The 17,284-nt window shown below is 44.5% G+C and overlaps 1 pseudogene across 1 annotated transcript; it reads right to left on the bottom strand.

Moving 5' to 3' along the window:
• Nucleotides 1-10,738: 10,738 nt before the first annotated feature.
• LOC128567497 (condensin complex subunit 1-like) lies at nucleotides 10,739-15,314 on the bottom strand (annotated as a pseudogene). The gene is made up of 3 exons (XR_008374889.1): nucleotides 14,874-15,314; nucleotides 12,159-14,657; nucleotides 10,739-12,037 (listed from the first exon to the last, which is right to left on the bottom strand). The product of XR_008374889.1 is annotated as a condensin complex subunit 1-like (transcript).
• Nucleotides 15,315-17,284: the final 1,970 nt, after the last annotated feature.

Genomic DNA, 17,284 nt, shown 5'->3' with positions numbered 1-17,284 from the left:
GGACACTTGTAGTCCTAGTTATGGATTATTTTTATTTTTTTTTGTAGAGACAGAGTCTCACTTGATCGCCCTCGTTAGAGTACGGTGGTGTCACACAGCTCACAGCAACCTCCAACTCCTGGGCTTATGTGAGTCTCTTGCCTCAGCCTCCTGAGTAGCTGGGACTACAGGCACCCCCCACAACACCTGGCTATTTTTTGTTGCAGTTTGGATGGGGCCAGGTTCGAACCCACCAATGGGGCTGGCGCCCTACCCACTGAGCCACAGGCACCACCCCTAGCTATGGATTATTACAAAAGTTTTGAGATAACATAAAAATCAAGAAATATAATATCCGCATGTACAGAAATCAATGAAACCATCCCTGTAACACCAATAAGCTGAGCAAGTTGAAAATTGCACAGGTGGGGCAGCACCGGTAGCTCAGTGGGTAGGACATCGGCCCTTTATACCAAGGGTGGCGGGTTCGAACCCAGCTCAGGCCAAACTGCAACAAAAAATAGCCGGGCGTTGTGGCCAGCGCCTGTAGCTCAGGCGGCTAGGGAGCTAGCCACATACCCCAGAGCTGATAGATTCGTATCCAGCCTGGTTCAAAAAATAGCTGGGTGTTGTGATGGGAGCCTGTAGTCCCAGCTACTTGGGAGGCTGAGGCAAGAGAATCGCCTTAGCCCAAGAGCTGGAGGTTGCTGTGAGATGTGATGTCACAGCATTCTAGCAAGGACAATAAAGTGTCTCTAAAAAAAAAAAAAAGAAAAGAAAATTGCACTGGTGAATCAGAAAGGATGCTGTCAACTGTGTTTCTTGGAAGTCAAATAATAAACCATAACACAGTCTGTCTCAAAACTTTTGTTGCGACCCATGTACTTGGAAGGCTGAGGTGGAGGATCACTAGAGCCCAGGAGTTCAAGGACAGAGTGAGCTATAATTGCACCACTGCACTGCAGTCTGGGCAACAGAGCAAGATCCCATCTCTAGAATGAATGAATGAATAAATAAATAAATAAATCTTGTAAAATAAAATAAAAATTAGCAGAACATTTTTAAGCTACAAAAGAGTATCAAGTAGCCTAACAGAAGTGTAAATGATAACACCAAAGGACAGAAGAAATAGGAAGGCCCCAAAAAAATTTTAGAAGAAATAATACCTGAAAATTTTCCAAGTTTTAAAAATGCTGTAAACAGGCTGGGTGTGTTGGCTTACACCTCTATTTTAGCACTCTGCAGACCAAGGCAAGTGGATTGCTTGAGCTCAGAAGTTTGAGACTGGTCCGAGCAAGAGTGAGACCCCGTCTCTACTAAATATAGAAAAACTAGCTGTGGGCTCGGCAACCATAGCACAGTGGTTACAGAGCCAGCCACATATACCAAGGATGGCAGGTTGGAACCCGGCCCAGGCCAGCTAAACAACTGCAACCAAAAAATAGCCAGGCATTGTAGGATAATATTTAGAAATAAACTTATCCTGCATCAAGCACACAAAGTAAATTCAGTGTGAGTTTAAAATGACATGCTTTTCTTCCAGAGGCTTAAGACGCTTGGACCCCCCTGGGTTACTCACAGAGTTAGGCTCTTTGGAAAATTCCTTAGGCCTTTTCTCTGAAGCAGTACACCCCGTGAAGCCTGAGATCCAAGGGCATGCCGCCCTTCCTCAGAGATATGGGCCAGAGGGTTGACATATGTTAACAACATATTGTCAGAGGTCTATAGGTGGTCTGCCCTGAAGGAAGGTCACGGTCGTTACTTCATACTGAGTAAACTGAGTGAATGCTTGAAGATTAACTCTGTTCCCCTATAGCTGTTTTCGTCTTTGTGCCCCGCTCGGAAAACTAGTCACTGTTTAGAGGAAGAGATTTACTACACAAGTGGTTACATTGATATGATAAATTTCCTTTCAAGTTCAAATTCAGCTAATAAATAATGGATTAGGTGTGTATGTGACTGGAAGAGTATAAAACTTAAACGTGGAATAAAGAACTTTGCTATATGCCATCAAACGGTGTATAGTCTGTTTCTTGACTTAATAATTACAGGAGCGAGTTTACACCTACAGCAAAGCTGCTGCTCGTTCGCGTCTCGGTTCACGCAACAGGCATTGTGGCAAGTGCCGGTAGTCCCAACTACCTGGGAGGCTGAGGCAACAGTATCACTTAAGCCCAAGAATTTGAGGGTGTTGTGAGCTGTGATGCCATAGCACTCTACTGAGGGCAACTTAGTGAAACTCTGTCTCAAAAAAAAAAAAAAAACTAGCTGTGGGTTGTGGCTGCCTCCCGTACTCCCAGATACTTGGGAGGCTCAGGCAAGAGAATCACTTGAAGGGATGCAAGGCTGGTTTAACATACGCAAGTCTATAAACGTTATCCACCACATTAACAGAAGCAAAAATAAAGATCACATGATCCTCTCAATAGACGCAGAAAAAGCATTTGATAAAATCCAGCATCCTTTTCTAATTAGAGCACTGAAGAGTATAGGCATAGGTGGCACATTTCTAAAACTGATTGAAGCTATCTATGACAAACCCACAGCCAATATTTTACTGAATGGAGTAACACTGAAAGCTTTTCCTCTTAGAACTGGAACCAGACAAGGTTGTCCTCTGTCACCTTTACTATTCAACGTAGTGCTGGAAGTTCTAGCCAATACAATTAGGCAAGACAAGGAAATAAAGGGAATCCAAATGGGAGCAGAGGAGGTCAAACTCTCCCTCTTTGCTGACGACATGATCTTATACTTAGAGAACCCCAAAGACTCAACCACAAGACTCCTAGAAGTCATCAAAAAATACAGTAATGTTTCAGGATATAAAATCAATGTCCACAAGTCAGTAGCCTTTGTGTACACCAATAACAGTCAAGATGAGAAGCTAATTAAGGACACAACTCCCTTCACCATAGTTTCAAAGAAAATGAAATACCTAGGAGTATACCTAACGAAGGAGGTAAGGACCTCTATAAAGAAAACTATGAAATCCTCAGAAAGGAAACAGCAGAGGATATTAACAAATGGAAGAACATACCATGCTCATGGATGGGAAGAATCAACATTGTTAAAATGTCTCTACTTCCCAAAGCAATCTACCTATTCAATGCCATTCCTATCAAAGTACCTACATCGTACTTTCAAGATTTGGAAAAAATGATTCTGCATTTTGTATGGAACCGGAAAAAACCCCGTATAGCTAAGGCAGTTCTCTGTAACAAAAATAAAGCTGGGGGCATCAGCACACCAGATTTTAGTCTGTACTACAAAGCCATAGTGCTCAAGACAGCATGGTACTGGTACAAAAACAGATACATAGACACTTGGAATCGAATTGAAAACCAAGAAATGAAACTAACATCTTACAACCACCTAATCTTTGATAAACCAAACAAGAACATACCTTGGGGGAAAGACTCCCTATTCAATAAATGGTGTTGGGAGAACTGGATGTCTACATGTAAAAGACTGAAACTGGACCCACACCTTTCCCCACTCACAAAAATTGATTCAAGATGGATAAAGGACTTAAATTTAAGGCATGAAACAATAAAAATTCTCCAAGAGGGCAGCGCCTGTGGCTCAGTCGGTAAGGCGCCGGCCCCATATGCCGAGGGTGGCGGGTTCAAACCCAGCCCCGGCCAAACTGCAACAAAAAATAAAAATAGCCGGGCGTTGTGGCGGGCGCCTGTAGTCCCAGCTACTCGGGAGGCTGAGGCAACAGAATCGCTTAAGCCCAGGAGTTGGAGGTTGCTGTGAGCTGTGTGAGGCCACGGCACTCTACCGAGGGCCATAAAGTGAGACTCTGTCTCTACAAAAAAAAAAAAAAAAAAAAATTCTCCAAGAAAGCATAGGAAAAACACTGGAAGATATTGGCCTGGGGAAAGACTTCATGAAGAAGACTGCCATGGCAATTGCAACAACAACAAAAATAAACAAATGGGACTTCATTAAACTGAAAAGCTTCTATACAGCTAAGGAGACAATAACCAAAGCAAAGAGACAACCTACACAATGGGAAAGGATATTTGCATATTTTCAATCAGACACAAGCTTGATAACTAGGATCTATAGAGAACTCAAATTAATCCACATGAAAAAAGCCAACAATCCCATATATCAATGGGCAAGAGACATGAATAGAACTTTCTCTAAAGACGACAGACGAATGGCTAACAAACACATGAAAAAATGTTCATCATCTCTATATATTAGAGAAATGCAAATCAAAACAACCCTGAGATATCATCTAACCCCAGTGAGAATGGCCCACATCACAAAATCTCAAAACTGCAGATGCTGGCGTGGAGGTGGAGAGAAGGGAACACTTTTACACTGCTGGTGGGACTGCAAACTAGTACAACCTTTCTGGAAGGAAGTATGGAGAAACCTCAAAGCACTCAAGCTAGACCTCCCATTTGATTCTGCAATCCCATTACTGGGCATCTACCCAGAAGGAAAGAAATCCTTTTATCATAAGGACACTTGTACTAGACTGTTTATTGCAGCTCAATTTACAGTCGCCAAAATGTGGAAACAGCCTAAATGCCCACCAACCCAGGAATGGATTAACAAGCTGTGGTATATGTATACCATGGAATACTATTCAGCCATTAAGAAAAATGGAGACTTTACATCCTTCGTATTAACCTGGATGGAAGTGGAAGACATTATTCTTAGTAAAGCATCACAAGAATGGAGAAGCATGAATCCTATGTACTCAATTTTGATATGAGGACAATTAATGACAATTAAGGTAATGGGGGGGAAGCAGAAAGAGGGACGGAGGGAGGTGGGTGGGGCCTTGGTGTGTGTCACACTTTATGGGGGCAAGACATGATTGCAAGAGGGACTTTACCTAACAATTGCAATCAGTGTAACCTGGCTTATTGTACCCTCAATGAATCCCCAACAATAAAAAAAAAAAAAAAAAAAAAAAGGAGACAAGATACGGTTTACACTCAAACTAACCAAGAGTTTGCTATTTATAGACCTGTCGTCAATAAATTAAACCATGTTTGCAGATAAAAAAAAAAAAAAAAGAATCACTTGAGCTCAAGGGTTTAAAGTTGCTGAGAGCTATGACACCACAGTACTCCAACCAGGTCATCAAAGTGAGACTGTCTCGAAAGAAGGAAAGGAGGGAGGGAAAAAAGGAAGGGAGGAGGAAGAAAGGAAGGAAGAGAGAGAGGGAGGGAAGGAAAAATCCTATAGGTCACGTATTTAAGAATCTGGCTCAATGCCTGTACCTCAGCGAGTAGGGCACGGGCCACATACACCAAGGCTGATGGGTTTGAACACGGCTTGGACCTGCTAAATAGTGACAACTGCAACAAAAAATAGCCGGGCATTGTGGCAGGTGCCTTTAGTCCCAGCTACTTGGGAGGCTGAGGCAAGAGAATTGCTTGAGCCCAAGAGTCTGAAGTTGCTGTGAGCTATGATGTCACAGTACTCTATGGAGGGCAACAAAGTGAGACCCTGTCTCAAAAAAAAAGAAAAAAGAAAAGAAAAGAAAAAGAGGGCGGCGCCTGTGGCTCAAGGAGTAGGGTGCCAGTCCCATATGCCGGAGGTGGCGGGTTCAAACCCAGCCCCTGCCAAAAACCACAAAAAAAAAAAAAAAAAATTTAAAAAGAAAAGAAAAGAATATGAATAACCCATAAGCAAAAGAAACATGAAGAAAACTATAGTAAGTCATGTCATAAACAAATTACTTAAAATTACTGATAAAGAAAAAATCTTATAAGCAGCCAGAGGCTGGGCGCAGCGGCTCACACCTGTAATCCCACCACTCTGGGAGGCAGAGGTGGGTGGATTGCCTGAGCTCACAGGTATTTTTTTTTTTTTAGAGACAGAGTCTCACTTTGTCGCCCTTGATAGAGTGCTGTGGCGCCACAGCTCACAGCAACCTCCAGCTCTTGGGCTCAGGCAATTCTCTAGCCTCAGCCTCCTGAGTAGCTGGGACTACAGGTGCCTGCCACAATGCCTATTTTTTTGTTGCAGTTTGGCCCAGGCCGGGTTCGAACCCACCACCCTCACTATATGGGGCCGGCACCCTACTCACTGAGCCAGAGGTGCTGCCCAGTTCACAGGTTTTAAGACCGGCCTGAACCAGAGCAAGACCATGTCCCTAAAAATAGCTGGGCATTGTGTAAGGCACCTGTAGTCCCAGCTACTCAGGAGGCTGAGGAAAGAGGAGCCAGGAGTTTGAGGTTGCTGTGAGCTACAATTTCACTGCACTCTACAGAGGGCGACAGCTTGAGACTCTGTCTCAAAAAAGAAAAAAAAAAGCAGCCAGAGGGAAAAAAGACATATTATGTACAGATAAAGATAAGAAAGAGCACATATTTCTCATTGCAAACAATACAAGCTGGAAGACAGTGGAGTAAAATATTTAAAATATTTAAAACCTGCTATCTCCAGCATATGGGGCCGGCACCTTACTCCCTTGAGCCACAGGTGCCAGCCAAAGTTGTAACTTCCCTCTCTCAATAATGGATAGGACAAGTAGCCAGAAAATCAGGAAGAGCATACAAGACTTGACCAATACTCTTTTTTTCTTTTCCAATGAATAAACTGTTGAATTAGGCTTGGCACCGTGGTGGTTAGCCAATAGTGGTTACAGCTCCAGCCACATGCACAGAGGCTGGCAGGTTCAAACCTGGCCCAGGCCTGCTAAACAACAATGACAACTGCAACAAAAAAAAATTAGCCGGGCATTGTGGTGGGTGCCTATAGTCCCAGCTACTAGGGAGGCTGAGGCAAGAGAATCACTTAAGCCCAAGAGTTGGAGGTTGCTGTGAGCTGTGACGCCACAGCGCTCTACTGAGGGCAACAAAGTGAGACTCTGTCTCAAATAGATAAATAAATAAACTGTTGAACTATAACTCTATACTCAGAAAAAAATCCATCAAAAATGAAGGCAAATAAAAACTCTTTGGGTTTTTTTTTTTGAGACAGAGCCTCAAGCAGTAATCCTGGGTAGAGTGCTGTGCTATCACAGCTCACAGCAACTTCCAACTCCTGGGCTTAAGTGATTCTCTTGTCTCAGCCTCCCAAGTAGCTGGGACTACAGGCACCTGCCACAACGTCCAGCTATTTTTTTGGTTATAATTGTCACTGCTGTTTGGCAGGCCCTGAGCTGGATTTGAACCTGCCAGCTCTGATGTATGTGGCCAGCGTCTTAGCCACTTGAGCTACAGGTGCGGAGCCAAACTCATTCATATTTACAAAAGCTGAAAGAGTTCATCACCAGCAACCAGAGCTTCACTATAAAAAATGTTAAAGGAAGTCCTTTAATCAGAAGAAAAATGATACAGGGGGAAATCTGAATCTGAACGAAGAAATAAAGAACACCAGAAATGGTAACTATGTGAGTAATTATAAACCTTCTATGTTATTATTTAAATCTCTTTAAAGATAATAGACTACTTAAAGCAAAAGTAACAGTATAATTTGGGATCTCAACATGAAAAAGTAAAATGACTTCTGTTAGTGTAGTGGTTAGTAAAAAAAAAAAAATAAAAAGTAAAATGACAACAATAGCACAAAGACTGGGAGGAAACAAATGGAAGTATAAAGTTACATTATAACAAATGAAGTGATTTAATACCACTTTAAGAAATACTGTGATAGGTTAAAGGCTTGTACTCTAAACCCTAAAAGTGTGTACTATAAACCACTAAAATAACCATCAAAGAGTTATAGCTAAACAGCCAACAGCAGAGATAAAATAGAGGCCAGGCATAGTAGCTCAGCAGCAACTTGGGAGGCCAACGCAGAAGGATCACTAGAGCCCACGAATTTGGGACCAGCCTGGGCAGCATAGTGAGACCCTGTCTCTACAAAAAGTTTTTTAGGGGCGGTGCCTGTGGCTCAGTGGGTAGGACGCCTGTCACATATACTGAGGGTAGTGGGTTGAAACCCAGCCGCAGCCAAACTGCAACAAAAAAATAGCTTGTCGTGGCGGGCGCCTGTAGTCCCATCTACTCTGGAGGCTGAGGCAAGAGAATCGTTTAAACCCAGGAGTTGGAGGTTGCTGTGAGCTGTGTGATGTTACAGCATTCTACCGAGGGCGATAGAGGGCAATAAAATGAGACTTTGTCTCTACAAAAAAAAAAAAAAAAGTTTTTTAGGCTCGGCGCCTGTGCCTTAAGCAACTAAGGTGCCAGCCACATACACCTGAGCTGGCAGGTTTGGATCCATCCTGGACAGCCTGCCAAACAACAATGACAATTACAACCAAAAAAAGCGAAGAGTTGTGGCGGGCCCCTATAGTCCCAGCTACTTGGGAGGTTGAAGCAAGAGAATCACTTAAGCCAGGAGTTGGAGGTTACTGTGAGCTGTGATGCACAGCACTCAACCCAGGGCAACAGCTTGAGGCTGTCTCAAAAATAAATAAATAAGTAAATAAATAAATGAATGCATAAATAAATAAGGTTATTTTATAATGATAAAGGGGTCAATTCATCATGGGAACATAATTCTAACAATTTAAAAATCTATTAATAGGGCCAGGCATGGTGGCTCATGCCTGTAATCCTGGCACCCTGGGAGGCTGAGGTGGGTGGATAGCTTGAGCTCACGGGTTAAAGACCAGCCTGAGTAAAAATCAAGACCCCTGTATCTATTAAAAATAGAAAAACTGAGGCAAGAGGATTGCTTGAGCCCAAGAGTTGGAAGTTGCTGTGAGCTATGATGTCACAGCACTCTATCTAGGGCGACAGCTTAAGACTCTGTCTCAAGAAAAAAAAAAACAAAACTATTAATAGGCCAGGCACAGTGGCTAATGCCTATATAATCCTAGCATTCTGAGAGGCTGAAGCAGGTGGATTGATTGAGTTTAAGAACTCAAGACCCTGTCTCTACTAAAAATAGAAAAACTAGCTAGGCATTGTAGCAGGCACACCTGTACTCCCATCTACTTGGGAGGCTGAAACAAGAAGATCACTTGAGCCTAAAAGTTTGAAGTTGCTGTGAGGTATGACACCATGCCACTCTATCCAGGGTGACAGGGTGACAAAAAAATAAAAAATAAAAATAAACACCTATTAGCAGAGCTTTAAAATACACAAAGTATTCATGTTCTAAATGTAATTTATTTTATTATAAAATAATAATGTTATTTATTTATTTTATTTTATTTTTTTGAGACAGAGCCTCAAGTTGTCACCCTGGGTAGAATGCATCACAGTTCACAGCAACCTCCAACTCCTGGGCTCAAGCGATTTTCCTGCCTCAGCCTTCCAAGTAGCTGGGACTACAGGCACCCACCACAATGCCTGGCTATTTTTTGGCTGTAGTTGTCATTGTTGTTTGGCAGGCCCTGGTTGGATTCGAACCCACCAGCTCGTGTCTATGTGGCTGGCGCCTTAGCTGCTTGAGCCACAGGCGCCGAGACAATGTTATTTTATTATAATAAATAAATAAAATCATGAAGCAAAATTTTATAAACTTGAGGGAAAAATAGAGGAGTTTACCATTAGAGTCAGAGATTTTTTTTTTTTTTTGTAGAGACAGGGTCTCACTTTATGGCCCTCGGTAGAGTGCCATGGCATCACACAGCTCACAGCAACCTCCAACTCCTGGGCTTAAGCAATTCTCTTGCCTCAGCCTCCCAAGTAGCTGGGACTACAGGCGCCCGCCACAACACCCAGCTATTTTTTTTTTTTTTTGGTGGCAGTTCAGCAGGGGCCTGGTTCAAACCCGCCACTCTCGGTACATGGGGCCGGCGCCCCACCTACTGAGCCACAGGCACCACCGTTGTTTTTGTTTTTTTGTTTGTTTGTTTGCAGTTTTGGCCGTGGCTGGGTTTGAACCCACTATCTCCAGCGTATGAGGCCGGCACCTTACTCCCTTGAGCCACAGGTGACACCCAAAGTTGGAGATTTTAACTTCCCTCTCTCAATAACAGATAGAACAAGTAGCCAGAAAATCAGGAAGAGCATGCAAGACTTGACCAATACTCTTTGTTTTTTTTTTCCCAAAAATCTATAAAAACATTTATTATTAGAAAACATGGAGATTGACCAACATTCCAAAGTGAAAGCAGCTAATGAAGTTCAGTTAGGCTAGTTTAAGAGAAATGCCTTGCATTTTAAAAATTATTTATGTGTTGGGCGGCGCCTGTGGCTCAGTCGGTAAGGCACCGGCCCCATATACCGAGGGTGCTGGGTTCAAACCCCGCCCCGGCTGAACTGCAACCAAAAAATAGCTGGGCATTGTGGCGGGCGCCTGTAGTCCCAGCTACTCGGGAGGCTGAGGCAAGAGAATTGCTTAAGCCCAGGAGTTGGAGGTTGCTGTGAGCTGTGTAAGGCCACGGCACTCTACCCAGGGCCATAAAGTGAGACTCTGTCTCTACAAAAAAAAAAAAAAAAATTATTTATGTGTTAAAAAAATACATAGGGGCGGCGCCTGTGGCTCAGTGAGCAGGGCGCCAGCCCCATATGCCAAGGGTGGCAGGTTCAAACCCAGCCCTGGCCAAAATGCAACAAAAAAATAGCCGGGCATTGTGGTGGGCGCCTGTAGTCCCAGCTACTCGGGAGGCTGAGGCAGGAGAATCGCCTAAGCCCAGGAGTTGGAGGTTGCTGTGAGCTGTGTGATGCCACGGCACTCTACCAAGGGCAATAAAGTGAAACTCTGTCTCTACAAAAAAAAAAAAAAAATACATAGGAGATAGGCAAACAAGTATATTACAAGAGGATTGGGATTGGAATTCAAGGTCATCCCACATAGGAGAGATGGGAAGTGGCAAGAAGACTTGCTAGGATCTGTGCCTTCGAGAGAAGGCTCTGCAAATGGGGGTCATTTTCTTTGGTGTCTCATTTTCAGTCATCTCTGCTGAGAGCTCTTCCTCACTGGACTCATCACTTGAGAAGACAACTTTGGATTTCTTTTTGGCAACTCCCTCCTGGGTGTTTGGGTGCCAACAGGTAGTACGGCGGGGCTCAGGTGTGACAAAGTCACTGTCTGAAGCTGCAGAAGCAAGAGGCTGGTGCCTAGAGACAGTGGGTTGTTTCCTGGCTGATGGGGGCTCTCTAGCTAAGTCCTTGGCCAGCCTCAAGCTCCTCTACTCCATCCAACCCTCTAGTGTGACAAGCCCGAAGCTTCTGCTCAAACTCATCTATTATAGCCTCGCCCTCAGGTGTGGCCCCACGCCACAGCTTGCTGGCAACTGACAAAACGGCACTGAAGATGGATTCATCTGACAGTTTATCTCCAAAGCAGTCAAAACTGTCAAAAAACTGTCAAGCATTTTGCTGAGGCCTCGCTCTGTAAGGGGCAGCTGTGACACACAGTAGGCCAGGTCCCAGGGCTGCCACTCAGTTCCGGCTGTGCGGAGCCACTGACACAGCTTTTGCACCAAGCTCTCTGTCTGCTTGTCCTTGGTGATATAGGACAGGAGCTGCCTCATGATAGTGTGGAAAGGCTCTTCCTCCACTCCCCACTCAGGGTCTGACAGGCGGCTAATGGTATCTGGAAGGAGATTATAGATTGCGTTGCCCTTGTGGGAAAGCTCACTGAAGAAGTTCTTGGCCAGGGCAGCAATCTGAGGCTCGGGGTCAATGAGCAGCACCACCATCCTGCTCACTTGCCCCTTCACTTTCACTGTGTCCTTAAGAATGAGGTGGGTCATCACCAGCCCTGATGTTTTCTGCACTTGTGGAGCTGGGTCCCGGAGGCAAGCAAATAGATGAGGTGTCCAGGGGAAGCGAATGGCCATATCCCCAGTGGCAACCATGAGGTTAGACCGGACAGTGGGGAGTGAAGAATTTTCTAGCGTGGTGAACAGAAGATGAAGTTGCAAGTCCCAGATGGTAACAATGATCATGCAGAACTTGCCAAGAGCAAGTGAAGCAGCTGCAGAGAGGTCCGGGTTGCTATGGAGGCTGAGATTGTTACAGACTTTAAGCAAAAGTGGAACGAAGGCAGCAAGTGTCTGTTTGCCATCCAATAGTTCCATCTCGCAGATACAGCGCATCAGTTCTGCCTCCATGTCATCAGCAGTCACCCCAACTAGTCCCAGCTCCTCCTCCATGGTGGTCTCAGAGCTTGGAGTCTTCTCCTTTGGATCTTTATTTTATTTATTTATTTTTTTTGCAGTTTTAGCCAGGGCTGGGTTTGAACCCACCACTTCCAGCATAGGAGACCAGTGCCCTACTCCTTTGAGCCACAGATGCCGCCTCCTTTGGCTCTTTAGTCTTGTGTTCTTGTTCTTCCTGAAGAACTCAGCACCAACAGAGCTCTCCACTCACTGCCTGTTCCAATGTACCAGCTGCTGCAGAGTCACATCTCCAGCCAGGGACAGCAAGTTCATGAGCAGAAAAGTGGGGAGCATAGTGGGGGTCTCCTCTGGGTCCTCTTAGGTCATGCTCTTCTCCCCCAGCTTCTCCAAGGCCTGCTTTGCACAGCTATGCAATATCTGGGCACAGAGCACCTCAGGGCCCTCTGCCAGTTGGTATGTGAGGGTCACTGCCACTTCTTTGAATGGGATCCAGAGTGGGTCAGGGTGGATAAAACCTTTTGTGACTGTCTCCCGTAGTCACTCAAACAACCTGTGTTCCTGAGGCAACCAGAAGGGAGGGTGATGTTTGCCCAAAGAAGGCTTTCTCCTGACAGAGATGTTGGCAATGGGCCGTCCTAGTCCTGTGGACACTTCTCATCCAACTCTATGCTCTCCAGTGTGTCCAAGTTACTTCCCACAATTTCTGGTTTTCTTCATGCCATCATGCCAAGAAGCATGACAGAGGAAGAGCAGGGGACTTTTATGGTGGCCTGTTCCCATAACAGTTGGGTTACCTCTGGTTTCAGTTCACCCTTCTGCACAAACTCACAGATAATTTCCTCAAGACACTGAATGATCCCAGCTGAGGCATCAGCAGCAAAGAGAGATTCTGAATCAAAGCCTGGGTCTTGGCTCTGCCAAAGTCCCTTGGGGGTTGAGGTAGAGTTGGCAATAGGCATTAAGCACAGCTTCCCGGACACAAGGCTCCTTAGCCCAGATAAGAGGCAGCATTCATCTTACCCCAAATAGGGCCTGGGGTACCCCAAATTGGAACACCATCACAAAGAATTCAATCACTTCCTATACCACTGTAGTTGTGTTGTAGTTGTGTTTTCATGCATCATCTTGCTGATGATGGCACTGGCCATGGTAATCTTCTGAGAGAAGTTGTAGGCATCCTGCAGATATTGCACCAACATCTCTTGCTTCACCAGTTCATCGTTTTCTCTGGATTTCAGGTTCTGACATATTGGACTTGTCTTTACAGACAGTTTGCCCTGAAACCATGTTCTCTGCAGACCTAGTCTTCTCTTGTGTGGAAGCTGCTTGGTCTTTGAAAACAATTCCTAACAGATTCAGGAACCTGGTCTCTTCTGACTCCTCTGGGTCTATATGACTGAAGGGTTCAGACTCCTGGAAGTGGTTTGTTGCTTCTCATGTGAGAATAATGGCCTGCTTGTAACTAACTTTGTCAAGCGGTGGATGGATGCGTCCTTTCACCGCTTCAGGATTCTCTGTATTAGTAATTTGCTCATTAATTTCCTCTTCTTCCTGGGGAAGCTTTAGAAGCTGCTGCAGGTAGACTTTAATTCCGGCAGCATGGCTCCCACTCCTTTTCTGGGTCCAGCACTGAAGATGCAGCTGCAGTTCACCTCCTGTGTGCCCACATCTCTTGTAGTTTCTGGGTCTCCTTCTGCAGTGGTCCAGCAAGGTCGGTATCACTAAACTTGCAGGAAAAAGGATTATTGGCTAGAAAACTGGCCAGCAGCTGGATGGCATTTTTACATACTAACACTGACTTGTCTGCCAGGCATCCCACTGCTAACACCACCACTGCCTGGAAGCGCATCAGGAGGAGAGCCTTCTGCTGGACAATCTGGATGAAGAGCTGCAAAACACGGCTTCCCACAAAGGAGATGACATCATGGCCATGGCCTTGTAAGGTATCCAGGAACTGGTCTCTTGTGCCTCGGGCTGCTTCCTCCAGTTGATCACCATTCAGAACCTGCAGCACCATCTCTGCCATGGCTGCCTGCACAGCATTGCACATCATGTAATTCTCTCCATCCAGATGATCTAAAATCTGTGATCAAAATGCACATCCTGGACGTCAGGATAGCTGGGGCACATTCTGCTAGTTCTGTCGGGAAGGCTGCAAAGCCTTTTGCCCCAGAAGGGTCCTGACTCAGCTCCTAGGGAAACTTCTGTCCGATCTCTCTTACAATCTCTCCCACTGTGCTCTTCATTCCATAATCAGTTGCCCTCAGACTCACAGCTGCCACCAGTACAGGTGCCAGGTGTTCAAAGTGCTGCAGCATCTGGATGTTCTTCACAGTGGCACTGAGCATATGGTTATAACGCATCAAGGCCACAACAAGTAGGTGTGTTATGGCTTCCTGGATAGGGCGGTTCTTCTGGTGACTAAGGTGGGATTCTCCAAAAGGCGGTAGCAACAGCCAGTTACCAAACTGACAAATTCCTCTTCAATTACTGAGTGGTTCCACAGGTGGCGAATGTCCAACTGGAGTAACTGTGTTAGAAGCTGAAGAATTGGTTGTCTCTCTTCTTCCCAGTCAGAGCCATGAGCTGCCTTGGTCTGGGCTTTCTTACCCTTCCCACCTAGGTCCAGGTCTGCGAGGCTTGTCTGGCTAGTCATGGTCTCAAAGGATTGCAAGAGGCATAGAAGATCATAACAGTTCATTTTGAGGGCATTTGGATGGGCATTCCTATTTGATAAACTCAAGGTTGTATCATCTAGGATGGCTGGAAGTTCCTGGAAGTGGTGGGATACCACTTTTTTTTCAGTTTTTGGCTGGGGCTGGTTTTGAACCCTCCACCTCCAGCATATGGGGCCCTACTCCTTTGAGCCACAGGCACCGCCCCGGGATACCACTTTTATCAGGAATTCCAAAGTATCTTCCTTGAGGTCAGGATCTATACTTCCAAAGTGATGTAAAATGCTGCAGATAGTATCAAAGTGCTCCAGCATAGCCAGGGGTCCCGGAGCTCGGAAGGCATTCTGAAATGCTCTAAGTTGTGCAGGAAGATGTCTGATGGACAGTACCTCTTGCATAACCTACTGATTCACTCCACTTTTCAGCAACTCCTCTGGGGATAAGGACAGATGGAACTCAAAGTTGGGGAGACATACTTCTTCCAGTGGCTCAGAGGCAGGGGACCTCACCAGCCACTGCTCTGTTTCTGCGAGTTGAGCTGAAATCTTGAACAACAACCTTAACCAACTTGACCCAGCTGATCTTTGTAGAACAATCCACCCAGCAACAGCATAACACACCTCTTCAGCACACCTAGAACACTGATAAAGCTCTGCCATATATCCTGGGTCATCAAATAAAACTTAAAAATTTGAATTAAATTGAAATCACATAAGTATGTTCTTGATTATATCAGCTATCAATAACTGGAAAACCCCACAAAATTTGAAAACTAAAAACCATATTTCTAAATAACCAATGAGTCAAAAAAATAAAGAAATTAGATTTGGAGGACTGACATAATGTAAATACAACATGTAAAATGTGCAGAATACACCATAAGCAGTATTTAAAGAGGAATTTATACCACTACACACCTAAAGGATTAAAATCAATGCGTTTAGCTTTCATCTTAAAAAAAAAATAGAAAAAGATGATCAAATGAAACCAAAGTAAAATGAATAAAGTAAATACAAGACCATAGCAGAAGTCACTAAAATAGGAAACAGGAAAACATTAGGGAAGAACAAATAAAACAAAAGCTGCCTATCAGGCGCAGCACCTGTGGCTCAAGCGGCTAAGGTGCCAGCCACATACACCTGAGCTGGTGAGTTTGAATCCAGCCTGGGCCTGCCAAACAACAATGACAGCTGCAACCTAAAAAAAAAACTTAGCTAGGTGTTGTGGTGGGCGCCTGTAGTCCCAGCTACTTGGGAGGAGGAAGCAGGAGAATCACTTGAGCCCAGGAGTTGGAGGTTGCTGTGAGCTGTGATGCCACAGCACTCTACCCAGGGTGACAGCTTGAGACTCTGTCTCAAAAAAAAAAAAAAAAAAGCTGGTTATCTGAGAAGATCAATAAAATTGACAAATATAATGGCCAGTCTGGGCTCGATGCCTATTGCACAGTTGTTATAGCCTCAGCCACATACACTAAGGCTGCTGGTTTCCAACCTGGCCCCGGGCCTGCTAAACAACAATGACAACTACAGTGACAACAACAAAAATAGCCAGGCACTGCGAGGGGTGCCTGTAGTCCCAGCTGCTTGGGAGGCTGAGGCAAGAGAATCACTTAAGCCCAAGAGCTAGAGGTTGCTGTGAGCTGTAGCGCTACAGCACTCTACCAAGGGTGACATAGTGAGTCTCTGTCTCAAAAAAAAAAAAAAAAAATTTAAATAAAAAATAAAAGAGGTGGCGCCTGTGGCTCTAAGGAGTAGGGTACTGGCCCCATATGCTGGAGTTGGCGGGTTCAAACAGAACCCTGGCCAAAAACTGCAAATAAATAAACAAATAAAAATAAAAATAAAAGAATTTAATAATAACCATTACTAAAAATAAGGAAGTGGGAAATTTTATAATTTATCTTGAGAATATAAATTATCCTTTTGAAGAACAATTTGGAATTTTCTGTCAAAGTTTGAAATATATATATGCTTATTAAAGGACAAAAGCCCATACAATCATTTCAATAGATGCAGAAAAGCATTTGACAAATCCAAATGCCCTGGTATGATAAAAATACTTAACAAACTAGATATAGCCAGGCATGGTGGCTCAGCCTGTAATCCTAGCACTCTGGGAGGCTGAAACAGTTGGATTACTTGAGCTCAGGAGTTTGTGAACAGCCTGAGCAAGAGTGAGACCTGGTCTTTAAAACTAGCCAGGCGTTAAAATGTGGAAACAGCCTAAATACCCACCAACCCAGGAATGGATTAACAAGCTGTGGTATATGTACACCATGGAATACTATTCAGATATTAAAAAAAATGGAAACTTTACATCCTTCGTATTAACCTGGATGGAAGTGGAAGACATTCTTAGTAAAGCATCACAAGAATGGAGAAGCATGAATCCTATGTACTCAATTTTAGTATGAGGACAATTAATGACAATTAAGGTCATGGGGGTGGGGGGAGGAAAAGCAGAGAGAGGGAAGGAAGGAAGGGGTAGGGCCTTGGGGTGTGCCACACCTTCTAGGGGCAAGACATGATTGCAAGAGGGACTTTACCTAACAAATGCAATCAGTGTAACCTGGCTTATTGTACCCTCAATGAATCCGCAACAATAAAAAAAAAAAAGAACTAGCCAGGTG

This window comes from Nycticebus coucang, chromosome 16, assembly GCF_027406575.1.
Source record: "Nycticebus coucang isolate mNycCou1 chromosome 16, mNycCou1.pri, whole genome shotgun sequence".
Taxonomy (NCBI): domain Eukaryota; kingdom Metazoa; phylum Chordata; class Mammalia; order Primates; family Lorisidae; genus Nycticebus; species Nycticebus coucang.
The sequence above is the reverse complement of the archived record's forward strand: the minus strand, read 5'-3'. Positions and strand labels throughout refer to the sequence as shown.